The following is an 11,370-nucleotide window of genomic DNA, read 5'->3' as shown; positions in this document are numbered from 1 at the left end:
GCACTCTGGGATGCCGCCCGGAGGCCAATAACGTCGATTTCCGTCCACACGAACCCTAATCCGAGTTATCACTATCGAATTTAGCGCTACTCCTCTCGTTTGGGAGGAGTTCTGAAATCGATTTAAGGAGGCGGTTAACTCGATATTAATGACGACGTCGTGTGAATGGATACAGCGTTAAATCGGTATATCGGCCATTAAACCGATTTAAAGTCGCAGTGTAGACCTGGCTTGTGTCTTGCTCACCATTGCACTGCTTAGGTGATGCAATAGGAGTGGAAGCCACCTACAGTTCCCTGTAGAGGATTCAGTCAGCATGGGATAGTCCTCAGTGGGTGGAAACTATGTAGCCAGTTCCTATATCACCTTTCCTCCAGGCCATGACACAAATGACATTCTTGTGGAGTAAGGGGCATGTTGGGTATGGGAAAGAAGAGGGTTGGATCAACTATGCTCTGTTCATGCTTAACTGGCATATGGTCCTCGGGGGCTACGGCAGTGTTGGTTCTCAGCTTCTCCTTTTTGTCTCTTTTCACAGAGGTGGGGACTCGGGCTTCTTCTTTGCGTAGTGTCTCTATGGATGTTCCACTGTAGGTGTACAGTAACTCCTCACTTAAAGTCGTCCCGGTTAACGTTTTTTTGTTATGTTGCTGATCAATTAGGGAACAGGCTCATTTAAAGTTGTGCAATGCTCACTTCTATTGTCATTTGGCAGCCGCCTGCTTTGTCCACTGCCTTGGAGCTGCTCCCCGAGACTCGTGCTTGCTGTGCTGGGGGGAGGGGAGGAAGAGAGGGGCTGTCAGGGTGTCTGTTGCCCCCATACTCCTGCACCCTGCTTACCCCATCTTCCATAGAGCAGGGGGGACACATGACAGGGCTCAGGATGGAGGGAGCTTGCTGGCAGCAGTTGCAGTCTCAGCAAGCTGATCTAATTAACAAGGCAGTGTAGTTAAGAGTAGGATCAGCTGTACTTAAAGAGAAAATGCACATCTCTCTTTCGCACATCTCTCTTTCACATGGTGTGTGTCTTTGTCTGTGGTGCTGTCTCCTCTCCTTCTATTCCTGCTGCCTTATAGAATGTGAGAGTTAACCCTTGAGGGCTCAGCCAATTGCTAGTTCATCATTTAGCAGCAAGGCATTCCCTGGGAAATATCCCACCCTCTGACTGCTCCACCTCAGCCAAGCTTCACAGTCGTCATTGCTGTGTTCCAGTATTAAATTGTTTGTTTAAAACTGTGTGTGTGTGTAATTGTGTATATAGTCTTTTGCCTGGTGAAAAAAATTCCCTGGAACCTAACCCCCTCATTTACATTAATTCTTACGGGGCAATTGGATTCGTTTAACATTGTTTTGCTTAAAGTTGCATTTTTCAGGATCATAACTACAATGCTAAGTGAGGAGTTATTGTACCTGTCCTGTGTCGTCCCCCCGCCCCGCCCGTGCAATAGTCTTATTTGGGATTCTTGGGCGACATGCACATCCCACACGTTGCAGCTGTCCAGTCTCTCTCAGAGAAAGTCCATCAATGGTCTCCTACAGTTTGGATGTCCAGAGCTTCTGAGCCAGGTGAGGAAGAAGCTTTTGCAGAACAGGAAGAAGGTCTTGAAGGGGAAGCTACCCTTCAAGCAAACTTCTCGTGTCCACCAGATGAGGCTGTAATGCCCCTCACCCCCATCACTAGGCGATAAGATCCAGAAAGTTCTTAAAATTACCAAGAGGGTGGCAGATGATCTGCAGATTCCCTTACAAGAGGTGGCAGATACACATCACAAGCTGGTGGATATTCTGCACACCTCCTCCTCATCCAGAATTGCCCTCCCAATTAATAAGTCGATTCCAGATCCTACCAAAGTCATCTAGCAGACACCAGCCTCCATTGCACCAACCAGCAAGAGAGCCAACAAAAAATACTACATCCCTCCCAGAGGCAGACTTCTTGTTTCAATATCTGCAATCCAGCTCCATTGTAGCGGATGCAGTTAATGCACAAGGCAAGCAGCATCATGCAAAGCTGACTCCATACAATTGGGATTGAGAGGATGGCGTATATGTCGGTGATGTTACTATTTAAAGTCTTGAATTACCAGTTGTCGTGGCCAAATAAGACTTGATTAATTATGGGAAACTCAGTGCATTTCTGGAACATTTACTGAAGATGCAAAAGGAGAAGTTTTCAGGCCACTGGACGTAGCCAATTCAGTGGCCCACCTGGTCTCCATAATAGTGGTAACTGGGCAGGCTTCTTGGCTACACCTTTCTGGGTTGCCCAAAAACTTCAGAAGATCTTCAGTTTGAAGGGCCCAAGCTCTTTGTGAAGAATACAGATTCTTCTCGCTACACCTTGAAGGATTCCTGGGCCACATTAGGCTCCCTGGGAATCTACACTGCGGGACAGAAGAGAAGAGATATAACTTTCAGCCACAGCACAGGTCACAACCTCCTTAATACCCACCATCCCAGTGCTGTTATGAGCCGAAGCATAAGAGGACCAGGGCTCAAAAGCAGAAACAATCAGCACTCCAATCAATGACCTCTTAGATCGCATCCTCTAAGCACTTTTGGCAAATTGGTCGAGGGCCTGAACAATTATACCTTGCAACATCAGCTGCCATCTACACACTTGTCATGCCCCTTCAGCCAGTTGCCTGGTCCTCTTTCACGGCAGTTGGGAGAACATCACCTCTGACAGATGGGTCCTGGAGATTATTTCGAAGGGTTACGTCATTTAATTCATGTACATCCCCCATCCTTACCCTCCTTCCCGTCCCTCTTCCGGACCCTTCTCACGAGAACCTACTTCATCAGAAAATGGATAATTTGTTATGCCTATGGGCATAGAACCAGTCCCAGCACAACTCAGGAGCAACGGGTTTTACTCCTACAGTAAATCTGCACTTAATGTCATCTCGTTTTGTTGTTACATTGTTGATCAATTAGAGAACGTGCTCATTTATAGTTGCGCAATGCTCCCTTATAACATTGTTTGGCAGCTGCCTGCTTTGTCCACTGCTTACAGAAAGAGTAGTCCATTGAAGCTAGCTGGTGGGGGCTTGGAACCGCAGTGGACTCGCAGCTCCCCTAAGTTTCCTGTGCAGCAGCCGCCCAGCAGGCTATCAGTTGCCGGGCAGTTCAGCTGTCCCTCCTCCCACTGTCATTTGCTGCTCCTGCCCTCTGCCTTGGAGCTGCTCCTGGGAGCCTCCTGCTTGCTGTGCAAGAGTGGTGGGGGAGAGGGGTGCTAATGTCAGGGTGTCCCTCTCCTGCTACTCCTGCACCCCATCACCACAGAGTGTGGCGGGGACACGACAGGGCTCAGGATGGAGGGAGCTTGCTGGCAGCAGCTGCTGTCTCAACTTGAGACAGTGTACTTTAAAAGGGGCAATGCATGGGTCACTCTCTCGCTCTCTGTCCACTCACACACACGGGGGGTGTGTGTGTGTGTGTGTGTGTGTCTCTCTCTCTCTCTCTGCCATGCTGTGTCTCCTCCCTCCATTTGTGCTGCCTTGTAGACTGTGAGGCTACATTAACAATGTGTTATTCCATGAGGGCTCAGGCTGAGTGCTAGTTCATCATTTAGCAGTAAGGCATTCCCTGGGAAATATCCCACCCTCTGATTCCGCCACCACAACCAAGCTTCACAGTCGTCATTACTGTGTACAGTATTAAGTTGTTTAAATCTTATACTGTGTGTGTGTATGTGTCGGTCTGTCTGTCTTGTTTGGTGGAAAAAAAATGCCCTGGAACCTAACCTCCCCTATTTACATTAATTCTTATGGGGAAATTGGATTCACTTAACATTTCGCTTAAAGTAGCATTTTTCAGGAACATAACTACAACGTTAAGCAAGGACTTACTGTATTATTTCCTGATCTCCAAGGTGAAGGGAGATTGGAGGCCCATTCCAGATCTGCACCTTCGCATATATGTTTAATGCCCTTAGAAGTTCAAGATGGTCATGCTAATAGCCATTATTCCAGCTCTAGAGCAAGGAGATTGATTTCCAGGCCTCGACCTACAAGATACCTTCTTCCATATCTTGATACCACTGTCGTACCAGAAATTACTATGGTTTACCTTTGTACAGGACCATTATCAGTACAGACTGCCTCACCCAGGGTATTCTCCAAGGGTCTCTCCATCATAGCGGTGCACTAACCCCGGTACAGTGACTGGAGTTCATCAGCGCCAACCTCGATGCAATATAAGTGAGAGCGTTCCTCCCACTACACAGATTCACCACCCTTACAAGTCTCCTAGAGACAATTCAGACCAGCCCCAAACGTGGGCCAGGAATTTCCTGCAGCTGTTAGGTCATATGGCATCATACATCTTTGTCACCCCAAATGCCTGGATGTTCATGAGGTGTCTTCAAATGCATCTCACTTCTATGTATTCCCTGAATAGGGACAGACTAACCAAACTGCTATCGCTGCCCTTTGCAGTAAAGCACTTCCTGGATTGGTGAAAAGAGCCATCCAGTGTCCAAGCAGGTGTTCCATTCATGCAGCTGCCACCGACACTGACCCTAACAGATGCCTTTCTCCTCAAATGGGACGGATGCCTCCTTAAGAGGCTGGGGAGCTCGCTGACACAACCACAAGGTTCTGGGCAAGTGGCCTTCCACTGAAATGACCCTCTATGTCAATCTTTTGGAGCTAAGGGCTGTCAGGAACGCCTGTGCACACTTTCTGCCTTTCAGCAAGAACATTCACACAAAGGTCATGACAGACAATATGACCTTTATGTTTTACACAAATCGCCAGGGCGGTGCCAGATTTTCCTCCTGCTGCACAGCAGCACTCAAACTTTGGAACTGATGCATCTGTCACAATGTGCTTATCTCAGTTATCTGTCTGCCAGGGATACAGAATACGACAGCTGATAGTCTGTCGGAATTTTTCTCATGACCATGAATGGGAACTTAACTCTTCGATATATTCGCCCTTTGAGGAACCCTGAGTACGGATCTCTTCGCTACTTACCAGAATAAGAAATGTCCTCATTACAGCTCCAGAGAAACATTCACTGCGAGATGCCCTCATCCTCCTGTGGGACAGGGACCTCTTGTATGCCTTTCCTCTTCTATCCAAGGTCCTGTTGAAAATTCAGCTAGACAAAGCAAGAGTTATTCTGATTGCCACCTCCTGGCCAAGACAAGTCTGATTCCCTTACCTGACACAGATGGCAGTATGTCCTCCAGTTTCTCTTCGGCCCATTCCTCACCTGCTCTCTCAAAACAACGGGCTGATCCTTCACCCCAGGTACTCCACCTCCAGGTGTAGCTCCTTCTTGGTTCCAAGGTTTAGAGGTAGAATGCCCTGACAAGGTGAAAGATGTGTTGCTACACAGCCAAAAGTTGACCACTCAGTTTACTTATCCACAAAATGGAAACCATTCCAAGTTTGTTGTCATTCTAAGCACATAGACCCAAACTCATCTTCCCTCCCTCTGATTTTACACTACATTTTAGACCTCAAGAGATCAAAACTCTTAGTTCCCTTAAGGTACATCTTGTGGCGAAAACAGCTTTCCACTGCCAGTTAGATGGATATTCTGTGTGTGGTCACCTTAAGGGTATTCAGAATCTCCTCCTGCATTTGAGACCACCTGCTCCAGCCTGGGATCTTAACCTAGTCCTCAGAGTTTTTACTAGACCTCCCTTTGAGCCCATGGCAACTTGCTCTCTCCTATACCTGTCCATTTCAAATTGCCATCACCTCACCTCGGCACATAAGAGAAATAACTGTCCTGATGGCACACCCAACATGCCCAGTCTTTTTTGAAGAGACAGTACTCTGAGGCTGCATCCCAAGTTTCTCCCTAAAGTTGCCTCTGCTTTTCATATGTATCAATAGATCCATCTTCCTGTTTTTTCCCCGAATTCACATTGTAACATCAGGGAGGCGATTCTGCATATTCTAGATGTTAGAGCACTAGCATTCTACTTGGACAGAACTAAGTCCCCATAACTATTCCTTTCGCTCATGGAAAAATCCGGATGCTCCACAATATCGGCTCAGAGACTATCCAAATGGGTGTCTGGTTGCTTTAATTGCTGTTATCAAGAGTGAAACTTGCTGCTTCCATCCAGAGTCCTCATGCACTCCACAAGGTCAATTTCTACCTTGATCACATTCCTTCCAGATGTCCCTATCTTGAAAATCTGCAGAGCAGCAACTTGGGCCTCTGCCCACACTTTCGCAGAACATTATGCAATGCCTGGAAATTCAGCCTCTGATGCCATCTTTGGCTCCACAATACTCTCTGCAGTAACAGACTTCATTCCAAAGTCCCAGCCTCCAGTGGTGGGTACTCCTCGGGAGTCACCTAAAGTGGAGCACACATAGGGATACTACTCGAAGAAGATGAAGTTGTACACTTTGTACAGTAACAATGATTCTTTGAGATGTGTGTCCCTATGGGTGTTCCACAACCTCCCCGCCTCTCCTCTTCTTCAGAGTTCTCCATAACGGGTCTGTAGTAGAGAAGGAATTGAGGGGAGTTCGCCCACGCAGTGCTAGATAGCTTTGAAGCAGACCACAAGCGAGGGAAAGCACGTGTGCGGGCTCAATGGATGCTGCTACCAAAAATCTCCGATTAGAGATGCAGGAATGCAGATATATCTACAGTGGAGCACCCCCAGGGACAAACCTCTCAAAGAACCACTGTTGCTGCACCAGGTGAGTAATGTCCTCTTTTGCTAAGTGCTCCCTTAGGGTATGTCTACACAGGAATTAAACACCTGCGGCTGGCCCAGGTCAGCTAACTTGGGTTCATGGGGCTCAGGCTGCATGGCTGTAAAATTTGCAGTGTAGATGTTTAGGCTCAGACTGGAACCCAAGCTCTGAGACCTTAGAAGGGGGAGTAAACCCAAAAAAATGGAATGGCAATGGATTTGGTAAAGAGAATATTCAGCGGGAAAATGCCAACAAGCCGTATTTTTCCTTCCTACAATAATAACTTACAACTTGCCTGCCTGAAGAACTCAGTTTGGGAAAGAAGTCTTCAATACTTTATTTAATAATGGAAAAAGACTGCAATGGACAAGTGGATTTTGGAGGCTGTTTAAAATTGTTCATAGTTTCATTTTGTTTGAACCATATATTGCTAGTAAATGAGCTTTCTCTTTTTTTTCCCACTGTCTCATAAAGATATTAATGATGCTATAGAAACTTTTTCTTGATAGCTGAATTGACTGTCCATTTGAGCTTCTCTTACACCCCTCACTTTTAACATCTTTATTAATATGCACCACATTGTAGGAAGGAGAGTGAACTAGCAGTTAAAGCAGGGTAGTAGGTACTGTTCCCTTTCCAGGGAGTAGATCAGGGAAACTAGATGGTGTTATGAGTGTTATCAAGGCACTCTCTTCTGACTGTGAGATTACCCTCCTTCCCATGTGGAGTATATTAAGGAATTCCCTTCTGAATACTGGCAAGTCTGAGGGGATGTCGTCATAGCTATTGTGGCCATATTGGCCTTTCCCTGTGTGTTCCCCTGAATTTAGAAGATCTGAAGAAAGGGAGCCTACTCCCAAAAGTGGTTCAAGGAAAATGGCCCTCCCCAGAATTGTCCTGCCCGGATCAGTCACTCTTGCTCGTACAAAGAAAACAGTCTCTCCTTTTACTTGTCCCAGGTACTCTATCTAAAGAACTAGAGGTGTCTGTCAAACATCTGTAAATCGATACAGATCTTGATGATAAAAACGTCTTCAAATATGTGGGGGTGCATCATCTCCCTTTCCTGGAAAGCTTAGAAATGATAACTAGTAACTTAAAGATCCCTTCAGTAACATCAGAGAAAATGACACACTTGCTTCTGGATGTTCTGGGTTCGCCTTCCAGAAGTAAGATACCTTACTGCTTCTTGACACAAAGTATACCTAAATAAACCTGGTCAAATCCATCATCTAAGAAATCAGACACATTTGCATCTTCAGGGCTTCTTGTTCTTCCAGACCTACTCAGCTTCAAATTACTTGGTAGTGGCAACTGGCATTCTAAGAGCAAAAGGGAGTTGAGTCCACTCTACCTTTTCAGACAGAGTAAGAAGGTGGTAGATACTCTGTGTAGAAAAGTGTTCTATGCCACACCAGGCACTATTAGAGTGGCAAACCATGAAGCGGTAGTGTCCAGATATCAATATTACCAATAGGAGGAAATAGTACTGTTTTACCAAGTCACTGCTGGAAGACCAGAGAAAACTGGCCAAAGCCCTTATCAAAGGTCAATTACTTGCTTAGCACATATTACTTTTGATGCACCATTCACAATTACTTTGAGGGGCTTCTCCTTGCTATGTTTGTGAATACTTCTGCAGTTGCTCCAAAAACAAGAACCCCAAATAGATCTCCATTTAATGGTAAAAATGAGGAGTCAGGGGGCACCTTAAAGAGTAACAGATTTATTTGGGCATAAGCCTTCATGGGTGAAAAAACACTTCTTCAGATGTTTTTGTGGATACAGACTAACACAGCTACCCCTGTGATACTTGACAGCATTTAATGGTGTCTAACTGTTCAGCTGTAGATCAGATGAAGTTCTAGAGAAACTGAAAAAGACATCAGGCCTATTGCAAGATCTATAGGATTTCTCAGATGACTAGGAAAAGATTTGAGATAACTGTCTGTCTATTACCTGTTCGTTTAAAAAGAAACAATTGTAAGATGCTCATGTTCAGCATCAGCAGACATGCAGACCCTACAAACAACAAGCTAAAGGGAGATTTGCTGCATAATCTTCCTCTGCACTAGCCTCGGGTTTGACAAGATGAACGAGAATCCCAGGCCAGTTTTAAACCTGTCTGTCTCCTCTTAAAATCTGGAAACTTTCTTAGATGACTATCACCACATCCAGTGATCTTGGAGATCATCCAGTAGTGCTGCTCCATTCAATTAAACACCATCTTTTTCTCCTTCACCCCTTGTTCATTCCTTATCTCTCTTCAGGGATCCTCTTCATGAGAATTTACTGTGATCAAAAGTTTTGCTGCTTGGGTCAAGTGCCATAGAAGAAATATCCTAAGGAATTTCAGAGGAATGAATTTTTTTCAGATAATTTCTGTCCCCTGAGATAGAGGCTTCCAACCCATTCTGAACATTCAGACAAGCTCAATTTACTCATTAGCTCACATTCCACATGCTTACCCTAGTCTGTCTCATATCTGTCTTATCTACAGAGCACTGGTTTGAGACATTTGATTTGCAGGATACATATGTTCACATCTCAGACTTTCTTATTGAAAAGGTTAATTACTGTTGTGACTAAGATAGAGGAGATCATTACAAAGTGGCTTCCCTTTTGCCTATCTAAAGCATCTTGAGTATTCATAAAGTACCTTGCAGCAGCACGTAGGAGATGTCAAAGTATTCATGTCTACCCTTATTTGAATGGATGATTGACTGAGGGGTTCTCCTCGGAGAATCAAGCAAAAACTATGATACAGACAACACATTTCCAAACACCAGAGTTCAAGATATATTGGAAGATGTCATAAGCAGCTATAACCCAGATGATAATTTTATTGGGGCAGCTTTTTTTTCTTCCAGAAGAAAGATGGTTAGAGTAATAGTAATACTCAGGAGAACTCATTTTAAACAGTGATGTTCTTCAAGCTGATGGGCCTTATGACCTTGATGTACATATCTCCATATGCATGTCTAAAGGTGAGGCCTCTACAATACTGGCTAGCAAGACATGATAGATTTGAATTCAATTTATTTTAAGACATTTCAGCATGAATTCCCTGGCTCCATTGGTCACAGTCATCTCGGATGCTTCCAATTTTGGCTGGAGAACTCATTACAAGAATTTGATCATTCATGGTCAGTGGAATTTCTGGGAGGAAAAATCCATATCCATGTTCTAGAATTAAGACCAATATATTGATATCTCAAGTCCTTTCTCTCTCGACATGGAGAGTGTTTCAGGTAGCTATCAGTAACATCACAGCAGTATTTTACATGAACGTACTTCGGTGAGGATACAAAGAGACTGTGGGAAAGGTGCATAGTACAGCAAACTTATCTTATAGCTCTCCACTTTGCAGACAAGGAAAATATATTCTACTGGCAGATTATGCTATGGTGACACATTTTTGGTTCTCTCTATTTTGTTTTTGTTTTTTTTTAAATTTGGGGTATACGTTTAGTTTGAGCCTTTCTTATGGTGTTTTTAAATAGTTTCCATGCAGCTTGCAGGCATTTCACTCCTGTGACTATTCCTTTTAATTTCTGTTCAGTTAGCTTCCTCGTTTTTATGTAGTTCCCCTTTTTGAAGTTAAATGCTATTGTGGACCCTGAACCAAGCATGAGAATTTAGGGTTTGGATAATATGCCTAAGAGTAGTTCTCATGTACTAACTAATCTTTGAGATTTTTTTCAGCATTAAAAGTAGTGAAATCAAATTTGGACATCATTTTCCTCCAACTTTCTGCAATTTTTTTAAAATTTCCAATGTATTATAAATCTTTTTTCTGGGTAAGAATCTGTAATGAGTTATATAACTCCAATTTCTAAAAGAGAATTTGCTCGTTCCCCAGTCATGCCTTGGAAGAAGGGTCACTGAAAAGAGGGGGAATTTGATTTTGGCATGGTGTTCAACTGTAGAGATTAATCTGTCTGATCACTCTGGGCACTTTTTCAAAGGCACAAGTGGCAGCTTTTGGTGCCTGACTGCCATTTGTCCCTTTTGAAAATCTCTCTTTTTGTGGAACCAATAGGCTAAAGAAATTTGAAAGTTATACCTGGAAAAATTGAGCCAAATGTTTTTTGAAGCAATAATGGAAAGGGCAAAATACAAAATCAACTTGGGGATTCTCTAGCAGATTTTCAAAAATACTATTTAACATGAACAGCGTGAAGCAGATTCCCTCAGGAAAACAAAGATGATATCTGTTTCCTTTTTGACCACCGAAACATTTTTGTTCTCTTGTCTAAACTTCAATGTGCTTGGGAAAATTTCAAGACTCTTTGCGTTTCTGAAAAGGTTCTTGCACTATCCCTTCTGTAAGATGACTGGCTTAGATCTGAAAATGTGCTTGTAAAACTGCATTATTTTTCTAAATTGTAGTCTGTCCTAAAACTAAGACTTACAGCTATGTGTAACCTAATTTTTAGCATTCAAACTTCGTAAGATCTTCAAGCAAAGAGACAGTGAGGATCTGATATTTCTAATGTAATAACAAATAGAAATATTTGTGGAAGGGTCTTCCTTACATTCAAATGTAGTGCTGCTAACTCACAATTTTTATTGCAAGTCATGTATGTTTGGTGTTTTACTGAAAGCTCAGGTTCTTGCAGTCATGTAATTATGTGAAAATTTCAGCTTTTCATTAAGAAGAAAAGTTTCTAGATCTCGTGTTTGCAAATAACAG

General features: G+C 43.7%; 2 protein-coding genes across 7 annotated transcripts in view; one reads left to right on the top strand and one right to left on the bottom strand.

Annotated features, from left to right (window-relative positions):
• PACC1 (proton activated chloride channel 1) overlaps window positions 1–11,370 on the bottom strand; it is a 148,170-nt gene that overhangs the window by 64,073 nt on the left and 72,727 nt on the right. The window lies entirely within an intron of this gene.
• PPP2R5A (protein phosphatase 2 regulatory subunit B'alpha) overlaps window positions 1–11,370 on the top strand; it is a 108,326-nt gene that overhangs the window by 56,910 nt on the left and 40,046 nt on the right. The window lies entirely within an intron of this gene.

The sequence above is a fragment of the Chelonoidis abingdonii genome, chromosome 3 (assembly GCF_003597395.2).
Source record: "Chelonoidis abingdonii isolate Lonesome George chromosome 3, CheloAbing_2.0, whole genome shotgun sequence".
NCBI classification, from domain to species: domain Eukaryota; kingdom Metazoa; phylum Chordata; order Testudines; family Testudinidae; genus Chelonoidis; species Chelonoidis abingdonii.
This window is presented reverse-complemented; position numbering and strand designations above follow the sequence as displayed.